Source organism: Apium graveolens, chromosome 7 (genome assembly GCF_009905375.1).
Source record: "Apium graveolens cultivar Ventura chromosome 7, ASM990537v1, whole genome shotgun sequence".
Lineage (NCBI taxonomy): Eukaryota > Viridiplantae > Streptophyta > Magnoliopsida > Apiales > Apiaceae > Apium > Apium graveolens.
Window position 1 is genome coordinate 117,920,490 of NC_133653.1, and position 12,733 is coordinate 117,933,222.

The window sequence follows — 12,733 nt, forward strand, 5'->3', positions numbered from 1 at the left end:
ACTTGTGCCTGAATCAATAGGAGATACAGTTTTAGGAGACACAGATGATGTGTTGGCCTTTTCAGTAGCAGCTTCCTCAGTTGAAGTTAATGGAGAAGCAGTGGCTTTAGCATATTCTGGTTCTTGTGAGATCAGAGATTCCTGATCTCCTTCCTTAGCTGCTGCTTCCTCATCATCTGAAACTGGCCTTTTTGCCCTCTGTTTCTTGTATCTCTTTAAAGGTATGGATTCCTTGGGAGTTTCATCAACAGTCATTCTTCTAAGCCTTTTGAGAAGCTTAGATCCCCCAATTGCAGAATCCTTCTGAGAAGGAACTTTCTCAGCTTCTTTATCAACAGGTTCTGAAGTAGGAACCTGTTCATCACTATCATATTCAACTCTCAAAATAATCCTCCTTCTCTTCTGAGGTGTTTGAGGAACAGTCTTTGTCCTCTTAGGCTTGGAAGATGAAGGCTTCACAGTAGGTGCTGAGGATAAAGGTTGAGCTGTCTGTGAAGTGGAGAGATATGATTTGAGATATGTCCTGAGGGTAGGTTGAGTAGTATGAGTGGTATGTTCTGATGGTTGTTGTGGTATTTGAGATGTGGTGGTTGGTTGGACATCAGGATAAACAGATCTATAGGTGTCAGGATCAACATTTACTAAGATCTGTTTTACAGAGTGAGGAATCTATAAAGGTCTAACCACCTTTTTCTTAACATCAGCATTTACCAAATCATTAAAGGCTCGTTTTGCAATTTTGAAAGATGGAGTTAAGTTAGTGGTATGTTGGGGTTCATCAGCACAACAATAGTTATAAATAAGCTGACAAAATCTAGCAAAGTAGACAACATTCCTATCTTCTGTCATCCTATCCCCAATAAAACCTATCACAGCATTTGCAAAATCAAAATGAGTTTGGTTAATGATAGCATACCCGATGTGCTGACTCATTATAGGGATAACATCAAAGTTTGAACACTTATTCCCAAAAGCTTTAATGATGCAGTCAAAGATGAAGCTCCATTCCTTTCTGATATGAGCCCGTTTCAACTGCCCAAGCTTTGCCAAACTCTGCTCATACCCCAAACTAGCCATGAACTCTTTAAGAGCTGATTCCTCCGGGGTTAAAAAAGTACATCCTTCTGGTAGATGTAGGGTCTTGCGAATTGTACCAGGAGTTACCCCATATGTAGAATCATCCACTTCAAAAACAATACTAGGAGTACCATTTGGACCACCATTATCAAAGTTTCCAGTCCTCCAAAATGTCAGAACTTGTTGGCTCGAAAAGGTTGAAGGTTGGGTCAATGCATACCCGATTTCACTGTATGCAAGAAGATCTTGCACAAAATGCAACTCAGACGGAGCTTCAGCATTATCAAGAATTGCAGCATAGTTATTTGGAACAAATTTAGCTCCATCAATGATCAAATCCTTAGGTGCCATAAAAATTATTGAGATTTAAGAGTGCCTGTTAGGTTTTTGATAAAATGTCTAAATGAAAAACCAACGTCAGGAGTAGAAAGAGAGTAAAAGCAAATAGAGAGATAAAGTATAAAAGTGAATAAAAGATTAGAAAATCCTCTCTCTGTCTTACTTATACTTTGAAAAAAAAATGTAACCGTTGGACACCTGTCAGACATGCAGTAATAATGTATAGTTAATGGGCACGGGAATACAGTAATCATTACTTACCCACATGAAGTTTTTCAAGTAAAAACCGTTCCACTTACCCAGTAATTCCATTAATCAAGGTAAATCAGTTTTCATTCAAAATTGAAACTGTTCCCACTTATTCAATTATTTTTCACTGCAACACCAATATTCTGAAAAAAAAATCGAGTGTGAATGACCAAAATAAATCAAGTGAACAAGTACTGATAATGTAAAATCAGAACTTAATTTAAATCAAAATATGAAATGGTCATCAGAATATGAATATTTATCAGGATTTATCAATGCATTTCAGAACATCTCAGAGACAAGAACATGCAAAAAAAAAAGAAATTTCATTAATATATTAAGAGAATACATTCATGAAATTTAAATTACATCAGAACTTTTACAAGATTGTCCTAAGCTGCTAAACCTAACATCAACAGCCTTTGTCCTAGCTCAAGAAGCAGGGCAAGGCTGACGATGAAGAAAAACGGGAAGAAGAAAATAAATCATTTCTTCTTCCGACTCTCGACAAACAGAATAGCGAGTCTGATGATTCGCTCTTGCTAGCAGAGAGCTTCCAGCCTTTCCTCCTCAAATCGCTCCAGATGGCGATGGTAATCCATGTAGAAGAACAGGAGGTGGGTGAGTACCTCCTGGGGAACTGAGTCCCATATCTCATCAGGAATGGCAGTGACGTGCCATTCCTGCTTCCAGGCTTCACAGCTCAGCTCCATGTTAAATGTTTCATAGTTCAAAAACATATTGTAATTGACCATGGTGTTTTTGATATAAAGAGAATGATGGTGAGTTTGTGATAAAAGAGTTGATGTGAAGGCTGATGTGAAGTGGTTGTTTATATAGGCAAAAGAATGCCAGGAGACGCAAGGAAATTTAATGCTGATAGGTAGAATTAATTCTACCTCGTCTCCCTAGACTGGGAAGACGAAAAATAGTCATTGGAAGTGTAAGTCAGGGTTTAATGCGCACAAGTAACAAGTAAACATTATTGTACATGTACATGAACCACTATCCCTAATGATGTTGACTGTTAATATTCTACCCAAACATATTCTGATTTAAAAGGAGACTATTTTTAGATTTTATCCACAAATAAGTCAAGTAAAGGATCAGATTTTAATATCAGAACTTAGACTTATATCAGAACTTAACAGTTATCAAAACATGATTTCTTAACTTCGAAAAATGAATGCCTATCTTAGTAAGTCCTCACATAAATTCTGATATAGATTCTTCAGAACTTAATCATCAGAACGTGCAATCAGAACTTGTCCTCAGAATTTGTGCAATGTGACATAGAAACTGTTCATCTAAAATAACATAGATCACCACAGTAATTTTCATCATTCATATGGAGTGTTTAGTGTGTGCATTAAGCTAAATATCAGACAAAGAGTAAAGTTTGATTCAGTTCAGTACATCTTAGAAATAAGGCATAACTAAAAACTTCACTAAAAACCTGTCATTATTCTGAAACCTACTATTGAATGAGTTCATGCTTGAGTCCACCTCAACTATTTTGTGCTAATTTTGTGCATCTTTTTAAATTCTATTGTACAGTGGCTTCGTAGTGTAAGTGAGTCACGACTGCTTATCAGAATTTATGCTATTATCAGAGTATTTCTCCAGTAATCATAGAGTGTGAAAAGTCACCAATAAAATATTTTGCTTTTCTGATGCATATTTACTTAATACCAGCAATGCACTTGGGTCGTCCCTTCCACATTTTTACTCTAGATCTCAAAGGAGTACATGATTTTAATCCTTGATTCTTTTCTTTTTCTTTTGATAAGAGAGGTTTATCAGCACTTAGTACATTCAACAGATTTACTAGCATCAGAACTTAACAGATGAGAAGCAATATTCTAGTTTGTGAGTTAGTTATAAGATAGACAAAGTAAACTCAACTAAGCTGAATATCAGAATTTGCTTGTGTCAGTAGATTTCCACAGAAATAATTACTTCTAACATGGGATCCCTAGTTTATTAAAGACTACTAGGCCAGCATCTAGCACAGGTATCCTCATAGGATTGAATAGTTACATAAACAGACATATCACTATCAGAGTTTAGAAAGTTACATCAGACAACAGTCAGTACTTAAGCAGGTTTTCAATTAAGCACAGAATACACAAAGAGAGTAATTTCTATAAATACTGATCATAAAGTCTGATGCATCAGAACAAAACTAAGCAGATTTAGAAAAAGAACCTGAAACCATTCTAAGTTCATTTACCAATCTTGTAAAAGTAGCTTCACATAATGGTTTGGTGAAGATATCTGCTAGTTGTTGATCTATTGGAACAAAGTGCAATTCCACTGTACCTTCATCCACATATTCCCTGATGAAGTGGTACCTGAGGCTGATGTGCTTTGTCATTGAGTGTTGAACTGGATTACCTGTCATAGCAATAGCACTTTGATTATCACAGTAAATAGGGATTTTGAAATATGTTAACCCATAATCCAGTAACTGATTCTTCATCCAAAGAATTTGTGCACAACAGCTTCCTGCAGCAATGTACTCTGCTTCTGCAGTTGATGTGGAAATTGACTTTTGTTTCTTGCTAAACCAAGAAACCAATCTGCCTCCAAGAAATTGGCACCTTCCACTTGTGTATTTCCTGTCCATTTTGTAACCTGCAAAATCTGCATCTGAGTAACCTATTAGTTTAAAATCTGATTCTCTGGGATACCACAAACCCAGATCAGCTGTTCCCTTAAGATACTTGAATATTCTTTTTACAGCTGTTAAGTGAGGTTCTCTTGGATCTGCTTGAAATCTTGCACAATGACAGGTAGCATACATGATATCAGGTCTACTAGCAGTTAGATAGAGTAGAGAGCCAATCATACCTCTATAATCAGTAATATCTACTGATTTACCAGTATCCTTGTCCAGTTTTGTTGCAGTGGCCATGGGAGTGGATGCACTTGAACAATCTTGCATTCCAAATTTCTTCAGCAAGTTTCTGGTGTACTTAGTTTGACAAATAAAAGTGCCTTCTTCATTCCGCTTGACTTGAAGGCCCATAAAATAGCTAAGTTCCCCCATCATACTCATCTGATACCTTGACTGCATCAGTTTGGCAAACTTCTTGCAAAGTTTGTCATTTGTAGACCCAAAAATGATATCATCAACATAAATCTGGACCAGAAGTAAGTCATTTCCATGGTTGAGGTAGAACAGTGTTTTGTCTATAGTTCCTCTATTAAATCCACTTTACAGAAGAAACTGAGCTAAAGTCTCATACCATGCTCTAGGAGCTTGCTTAAGTCCATAAAGTGCTTTATCAAGCCTGTAGACATAATCCGGATATTTGGAATCTACAAAGCCTGGAGGTTGTTTAACATATACTTCTTCCTCCAATTCTCCATTGAGAAAAACACTTTTCACATCCATTTGAAAGACAGTAAACTTTTTGTGAGCAGCATAAGCCAAAAATATTCTTATGGCTTCCAATCTAGCAACTGGTGCAAATGTTTCATCATAATCAATTCCCTCCTGTTGAGAATATCCTTTTGCAACCAGCCTTGCCTTATTCCTTGTAATTATGCCATCACTATCAGTTTTGTTTCTGAATACCCATTTTGTACCAACAACAGATCTGTTCTTTGGTCTTGGCACTAGGGTCCAGAATTTGTTTCTTTCAAATTCATTTAACTCTTCCTGCATTGCTTGCACCCAATCAGCATCTTGAAGAGCTTCTTCCACTTTCTTTGGCTCAGTCTGAGAAAGAAAAGAATTGTAAAGACATTCGTTTGAAGTACCTATTCTAGTTCTGACACCTGCATCAGGATTTCCAATTATCAAATCAGGTGTATGTGATTTAGTCCACTTCCTTGCAGATGAAAGGTTTTCTCTAGAACTGGATGCTCCCCCATGATTCATGCTGTCTTCATTTTCATTTTCTGATGCTCCCCCTGAAACTATGCTCTCTGAGTTGGATTCTTCAGAATTTAGATTTTTAGTACTATCAGAACTTGGCTTATCAGAACTTGACGAATCAGAACTTGAAGAGCCAGATGTATGTTCTGATGCTTCTTGAGATGTGGTAATATCTTGAGTATGCTCCCCCTGCATAGGTGCATCTTCCTTTGGCGTAGTTACCACAGTTTCAATAACATCAGAGTTTAATCCATCAGAGTTTGCAGTATCAGGACTTCTATCGTCAGGATTTTCAGTATCAGAATTTGAGTCTTCATTTTCAAATCTCAGCTGATCATGATCAATAAAATCTTCAAGTCCAGTAATCTTCTTATCATCAAAAGAGACATTGATAGATTCCATGACCACTCTTGTTCTCAAGTTATAGACTCTGATGGCTTTTGTGGAAAATGGATATCCAACAAAGATTCCTTCATCAGCTTTTAGATCAAATTTGGATAGCTGTTCAGGATGAGTCTTAAGAACAAAACACTTGCATCCAAATACATGAAAATACTTCAGATTTGGCTTCTTTTTCTTCACCATCTCATATGGTTTCTTTCCTTGCTTGTTAATGAGTGTTGCATTTTGAGTAAAACAAGCAGTCTGCAAAGCTTCAGCCCGGAAATAGGTTTGAAGCTTTGCTTCTTCAAGCATTGTACGTGCAGCTTCAATGAGAGTTCTATTCTTCCTTTCAACAACTCCATTTTGCTGTGGAGTTCCAGGAGCAGAGAATTCCTGCTTGATTCCATGGTTTTTGCAGAACTCTTCCATTATCAAATTCTTGAACTCAATGGCATTATCACTCCTTATCGTCTTCACAGAATCTTTGACCAATTTATCCAGTTGTTTGACATGATCAATCAAGATAGATGCAGTTTCACTTTTTGTGTGCAAGAAATACACCCATGTGTATCTGGTGAACTCATCCACTATGACCAAAGCATATTTCTTCTTTGCAATAGACATGACATTTACTGGACCAAATAGATCAACATGCAGTAGGTGATAAGGCTCAAGAATTGATGATTCAGTCTTGCTCTTGAATGAGGATTTTCTTTGTTTAGCCTTCTGACAAGAATCACAAAGGCCATCAGGAGCAAATACTGACTTTGGCAGTCCTCTCACAACATCTTTCTTGACCAACTCTTTTATATAGTTGAAATTTAAATGAGAGAGTTTCTTGTGCCAATTCCAGCTTTCTTCAATTGATGCTCTAGTCATCAGGCAGATTGCAGAACCATCAGTACTTGTTGAAAGCTTAGCTTCACAAATGTTACCACGCCTGTATCCTTTCAGAACAACTTTTCCTGTAGATTTACTCACAACTTCATAGTATTCTTCAAAGAAATCAACATGATAACCTCTGTCACAGATTTGACTTATACTCAGCAGATTGTGTTTAAGTCCTGAGACCAGAGCTACTTCTTCAATGATGACATTCCCAAGATTGATATTTCCATATCACAATGTTTTTCCAATATTGCCATCTCCATAAGAAATAGTTGGGCTAGCTTTCTCCACAAAGTCTGATAGCAGGGCTTTATTTCCAGTCATATATCCTGAACATCCACTGTCCAGAACTAGGATGTTTTTCCTGTTGCCCTGCAATCACAAAGACCACTAATGATTAGTTTTAAGGACCCAGACTTGCTTGGATCCTTTGGCCTTATCAAGTTTGTTAACATTTGCAGCGGATTTAACATCACAGTTTATGTTAACATTTTTCTTATCAGAATTTACACTATCAGACTTTGAATCAGAATTTACACTAGAAGGAACAATGGAAACTTTCTTTAAAGAAGGTTTTATTTGATAATAATCATAGTACAAACTATGATATTCCTTACAAGTATAAATGGAATGCCATAAACTACCACAATGAAAACAAGGATTTTGTGGCTTATATCTAACAGACTGACTCTTAATTCCTGACTTTGAAGGTAAGGAGTTTATGTTCTTATTTTTCCTGCAAAAAGAAGCCAGATGGTTAGAACTTCCACAGTTATGACACATTTTCCTAGGAGCATCAGGAACAGGCTTATAATCATTGCTTTTATTCGCTCCTTCCTTTCTATTCCTATTTTTCCTAGGTGATTTTACCTTGTTTGCATTTTTAACATCTTTCAGCTTATGCTTAAGCTGCTTCTTTGTCATTAAGCCTATGTTTAGTTCAGCTGTCTTTTCCTGTTTTTGTTTGTCAGAAGTTAATCCCTTTTTAACTTCTGATTTCTCATTATCAGACTTTACAGCTACAAACTTAACATGTTTTAACTTTGGCTTTTGCTTAACAACAACAGGCTTAATTTATACAGTTCCTTTATCATTCTTATCCTCTCCATAACCTAAGCCCTCTTTCCAGTTTTCACTACTTAACAAATTCTGAGTTATTCTGCCAGAGTTAGTTCAAGTCCTGATAACCTCTCTTTCCTTTTCTAACTCAGTTTTTAGAGATTCATTCATTTTTATTACTTCATCCCTAACATAAAAAGCATCATCTCTATCTTTCTGAGTTTGATGGAACATAACTAACTCCTTTTCTAAGAAATCATTTCTTTTCTTAAAAGCAAGATTTTCAGAAGTTAATCTTTCACATGTTAGAGTTTGATCTCTATAACTAACAAACATGGTTTTAAGATATCTTCTCAACTCATTAATATCATCAGTATGAAAGGCATAAGTGGTTTGAGGTACCTTTGATTCAGCAGCTTCAGAACTGCTTTCAACACTTGCCTTATCAGCATTTGCCATCAAGGCATAATTCTCCTCACTTTAGAATCTGAGGTGTCTGTCCAGCTTTTCTTCTTTGTGACAAGAGCCTTGCCTTTGTCACTCTTTACTTTATTGTAATCAGGAGATATGTGGCCTTTCTCACCACAGTTGTAGCATTTGACATTTGTATAATCTCCTCTGTCAGACTTTCCTCCTCTGCTCTCAGATCTTCTGAAATTCTTCTTATCAAAACTTGTGCCTTTCCTGGAGAACTTCTTTCCCTTCCTGAACTTTCTGTATGCAATCTTTGTGATCCCTTTCACTATAAGAGCACACAACTTCATCATCTCCTTATCAGCATCCGTCTCAGGCAGGCTTTCAGATTCCGAGTCATCATCACTTTCAGAACTTGATGACTCAGTATCAGACTTTGTGAAAAGAGCTTTACCCTTATCTTTCCTTGAGGTAGGTGCTTTGGGGGATTCTTCTTCAGCTTTAAGAGCAACTGTCCTTGACTTTCCTTCTTTCCTCTTGCTTCTTTATTCCATCTCAAGTTCATGAGTCTTGAGCATTCCATAGATTTCATCAAGAGTTGTTTCATCAAGATTGTAGTTGTCTCTTATTGTTTTTGCCTTCAAATCCCAGCATTCAGGAAGAGCTAACAGGAATTTAAGGTTTGAATCTTCAAGATCATACTCCTTATCAACCAGTGACAGATCATTCAAGAGTTTGATAAATCTATCATATAAGTCAGTCAATGACTCATTAGCCTTTGAGTCAAAGTGTTCATACTCTTGAGTGAGTATTGTCTTCTTGTTCTTCTTAATCGTATCAGTTCTCTGACACCTTATTTCCAGGGCATCCCATATCTCCTTTGCAGTCTTGCAGTTTATTACCCTGTTTGACATTACATTATCAATGGCACTATGCAGTAAGTGTCGTACCTTAGCATCCTTAGCAATTTATGCGATATCTTCAGCAGTATAATCACTCTTCTCCTTTGGTACCGTCTTTGCTGCTTCACCTGCAACTGCAACCGCGAGCTTGGTTGGTTTGTGAGGTCCTTCCTTGATTCTATCAAGATATTCTGGATCTGTTGCTTCCAGAAACATGGTCATCCTCACCTTCCATATGGGATATTCAGATGGTCTCAATATGGGAACTCTGATGGTCTCATATCGACTTTGAATTTGTGTCTTTGGAGGTTCTTCAGTTTTAGTGGGCTTAGTTGGAGTTTCTGTTTCAGACATGATTGTATATGGATCTTAAGCTGTTTGTACGCTAACAGATTGGCTCTGATACCACTTGTTAGGTCACACACACACTGTAGAGGGGTTGAATACAGTGTAAAGTAAAATCAAATCGAACTTTAATAACTCAAGTAACAGAAAACAAACTTTATTGAAACAATAAACTCTGTTACAGTATGGAACTGTTACCTCTCAGTGATGAACAAATATCACGAGAGCTGCTAGGGTTACAATGAATAATATTTTGGATAATGATAACACTTATAGTGTAAACCCTACGTCTGTGTTTATATACTACACAGTTACAAGATAATTGTTAATTGATATGGAATATAATTCTACTTCCTAAAATATATCAATCAGATATCTTTTCTTCCAAGTATTCTATTCTTCATAGAATTCCTTCTTCATGCATATCTCTTCTTATGTTTGTCTCAATCTTCTTTCCTTCAATCAGCTGTTGTCCTTATCTGAACGTCCTTCAGTACTTAAGTTCTGATATCCATCTTCTGATAATTATCTCCTGATAATATAAGTACTGATATCCTTAAGTCCTGACTTCCAGTAAGTACTGATTTATCCTGTTTAAGTAAGATCTAAAACTAAACATTAATCATATTAGCCATGACATTATCAAATATATCTAACAATTTATCATGTTTTCATTGAAACCCATGATGACTATGAGTTCGATTATGAACTAATCGTAGTCATGGGGTTCTAGCGGATTTATTTATGGATTTCAATAGTTAATTATTTTATAATCCTTTGTGTGTGGTGATTTATGATTTCCTAGTTTAGTTGTACTTTTTCATCTTTGATGTTTAACTAATATCAAAGATTGTTTGTTAATCTCTATTGAAGCGACAGTGAATATAGAGGTTTAAAACTTGTCATGCTAGCACAGGTTTATGTATGAACTGGCATGCATAATTCATGGGTAATTTTAACCATCTTATTCACCCTATGTAATCACGATAGATAACTTATTCCTAAACCATTATATTTTCAATCTTTATAGACATATAGGGACTAAGCATAATTGGTGTCTATTCAACTTCTATCTTAATTATGGATGTTTGATAGTGGGGTATACGTATAACGAAAGTTAGCGTATACTAATTTCGTGTTATCTGATTAGTTGTCATCACCATCACATGTTAGGGTTAAATAACATAACTTTGAATGAAGTATTTAATGAAGTAGGAATCCCATTTTTATTCTCATATAAGTAATTCAATCATAATTCTCTTAGTTAATGCTATTTAGTAATCTCTTAGTTAAATCAAAACCTAAATTGTTACTCGTCTTAGCATTGAACGATAACCATACATTGTTGCATAAGTACATAATCTGAACTTAACCTAAACCAGTCCCTGTGGGAACGAACTTGATTTATATCTTATACTACTTGGGATCGCGTACGCTTATGTGTATTTTCGCGTTAGAATTACAAAGAACAAAAATCATACACCTGGTCGTCATTACTCTATGAGTTGGTTGTTGTCCTTCTCAACCACTACAAGGTATCAAATTAGGGAAACAATCAGATAAGAGCCCATTCACTTCCATATATCCTCTACCCCTTGTTGGGTCCATTTTGCCTTCATTAGTTGACGAAAACTTCAGTTACCGTTGCATATTATCTTATTCGTAACTTTACTTCTAGTCTTCTATATTGGTAACACTCTCATCATCATCATTTTTACTATTTCCAAGTACAACAGGTCTATCCAATAGTCAACAAATCTATTTTATAAAACAAAGTTTGTTGATATCGTATCACATTGCTACTATTGATGTCATATTCAATATAACACCATCATCTAATGCCAAGAAAACTCTGGGTCTCCATTCTTCTCAAACTCCAATAAAACCCATCTAGCTCACTCCACAAGATAATCATAGGTGGCATATTTACTAGTGGCTCCATATAACCTGGTAGCAGCCATCTTTCGGAACACATGAATCCTCTCCATAGGTTTCTTGTCACCTTTCTTAATATCTCGTGTACTCACCATATGTTGTAGCTCTCGAATCCATCCTCATAGGTGTTGTTACTCCATAAGACAGGCCTGAAATGGATGGTATGGGATAAGGTGTGGGATAAATTGAAAAGATGCACTTACAACTGAATGTTCGGTAGAACCATAAGTAGCAGGTGAGGATCCTCGAATAGGTGGTCTCACATCAGGGGATGGAATAATAGTTTGAAGAGGTACAACTATCACAATAGGAGGTAATATGGCTAACACTGGTGGAAGAGCAGGGCATAGATCAGATGATACTGAGATAAAAGAATTTGCCAATCCTGTTATCTGAAAATCGTGTCGTTAGATAAGAATCTTGAATCTCATCACGAATCATACCAAAACCTATTATACAGTCGCACTCAACCTCTCAACGTCTTATCTTTGTATTTCTTAATCTTAATCTGAACGCTCTCTTCATTCCCGACAATCTACGCTTGTTTCAGTGACTTAACATGTAGCTCAGATACTAAACCTGTGACGCCCTCCATACCCGGGTCAGAAGTTTGGGGTTCATAACACACACACAATATATAAACTTGTTTATGAAAGTAATATATATGCAATGACCTCACTTACCATAACCACGGATCGTAACAGCTTAAAGTATGAAAACAAGCCACTATCTTTAACTTCTATAATATCGTACCAAATCCCAACTAGTTCAACTTACAACTAATAGCGAAAACATCCTTACAAGCTTACATAATTAAAAATTAAACATAAAGATCTTGCTCGCTCAATCCAATTCATCTTAGAATCCTAGCTTGCACACTGAACTGGGAAATTTGCTACCAACTGTTAGGTGTCTACTTCATTGATGCACGGACGTGTCAACTAGACGGGATCATGACGACATGACATGACGAGAAGATCAACTGTCATGATGAGACTGAAGCAAGTGATGTGGGAAGAAGGAGTCAACAGTTAAATCAACAAATAAGGGATAAGTGAATAACCCAATCCACTAACAAGATTATGAAGAGAAAATAGGAGATAATGTTAGTTTTGAATGAGAGTTTATGTATATAGACATCCTATTGTAGAAAGAAACACACATAAAACAAATCACATTACACATGACTTAGACTATCATTCAATCTTGTATCAAGCAACATACATAGTGAAATTTATTTGGTAGGGTTACAAAT